Source organism: Micropterus dolomieu, linkage group LG15 (genome assembly GCF_021292245.1).
Source record: "Micropterus dolomieu isolate WLL.071019.BEF.003 ecotype Adirondacks linkage group LG15, ASM2129224v1, whole genome shotgun sequence".
NCBI classification, from domain to species: domain Eukaryota; kingdom Metazoa; phylum Chordata; class Actinopteri; order Centrarchiformes; family Centrarchidae; genus Micropterus; species Micropterus dolomieu.
This window is the reverse complement of record NC_060164.1, coordinates 3684584-3686222: the sequence shown is the minus strand read 5'-3', so window position 1 is coordinate 3686222 and position 1639 is coordinate 3684584. Positions and strand designations below refer to the sequence as shown.

General features: G+C 42.6%; 1 protein-coding gene across 1 annotated transcript in view; it reads right to left on the bottom strand.

Moving 5' to 3' along the window:
* The window catches only part of birc6 (baculoviral IAP repeat containing 6), a 137552-nt gene that overhangs the window by 63896 nt on the left and 72017 nt on the right, over positions 1-1639 (bottom strand). The gene's annotated exons all lie outside the window — the stretch shown is intronic.

The following is a 1639-nucleotide window of genomic DNA, read 5'->3' as shown; positions in this document are numbered from 1 at the left end:
GCACGCCTCTCTAAGTATAAACTGGCTGGTGCCGTCTTGGAGTGCAGATGTCATTTGGTACCACACTGGTTTAGATCGCCGTGAAAACAGATCACGGCTGGAAAATCCAGAAGACGAGCTGTGTCTGAGAGAGGCGGTTTGCAGTAAGAAACTCAAGGCGTGTGTGAAGAAAAGAGTAGTCTGAGGTGGACGCAATGCAGGTAGATTTAAAAATAGTATTTTATGTTTTGTATTATTAACGACGGATTTTTTTTCCCCTTGTAACGACTTTAATCTTAATTATCTAATCTTAATATTTATTCACCTACACAGCACCCACATTACACCATCACAAAACTAAAAAGCAATGATGACACATTTTTGCCTCCAAGTGAACCGCACTGCAGGTGTGAAAGCAACCATAAATCCATTTGATAACTTTCAAATAAACGTTCATATCCATCTCCTGGTAAATATCAGTGGAGCAGGAAAAATTTGGCAAACCTAAGTCAAAGAAAGATAAAACTTTTGTTAACTTGAATATTTTTAAACACAGGAGCATTCCTCCTCAAGTACCGTAGCACTGCATGATTTTGGTACCTTTCTCAGTGCGTAGTCTCTTGAAGGAGTCCGTCTTAGAAAGGCCAGGGTCAGAGATGACCTTGGAGCCCAGTTTTACAGTCAGGTTGATGGACTGGTAGCCCTGTGGCAGCTTGCGGTCATACAGGAGTGTCAGGAGCTGGGCCAGGGTCATCTCAGGTGGGAGGGGCTGACCTGGAGGGGAGGACAGGGTGAACTAAAATTCACATACATGAAATTTGGTTGCTTAAGTCAAGCGTTTGACTCAAACACCTCTATGTCCTGCTGCCAGATCTGAGGTGGCATGCACTGTATATGCAGTACCTGGAAGCAGCTTGTGGTAAAGGTGGAAGACCGGTACACTGATGGTTTTGGCTGAGGGGTCTACACCAGACGAAGCAGTCAACTTGTCGCTCATCACGCGACCCCTCCTTGATGGAGGTCTAGGAGGGGTTGAAAGGGCTCGCTTGGACTGGGACTTTAAGCCTGATGGCAGACAGACAACATGTTAGTCATCTTCTCATTTCGCATCTCACCATTTGGAATGTGGCTATTCAAATGTGTGTCCTAAATCACTCCTTCACTCATTTACATCATCGATGACAGGTGAAGAGCTGTAATTTCCATATGCATCAAATGTGACACATTGCATTGTGGGATTGTAAGCAGAAGGCGTGTACATGCCATTGACACTACTTTGTTGTTTTTACTGTGGACATTTCTGAGGGCATGATATGGTACAGACATTTCACACATATAAAGGGGGTAAAGAGGGTAAATGTAGTGCACTAGACAGCAAATAGGGAGGTATTTTAGACATACAGTGAAGGTAAAAATTATTTGATCCCTTGCTGAGTGTTTGCCCACTGACAAATGAGCGGTCTATAATTTTATTGGTAGGTTTATTTGAACAGTGAGAGACAGAATAACAGCAAAAAAATGTTATAATTTGATTTGCATTTTAATGAGTGAAATAAGTATTTGACACCTCTTCAAAACATGACTTAGTAGTTGGTAGCAAAACCATTGTTGGCAATCACAGTGTGTGACAACCTGCAATTATCACCAGGTTTCACCACCG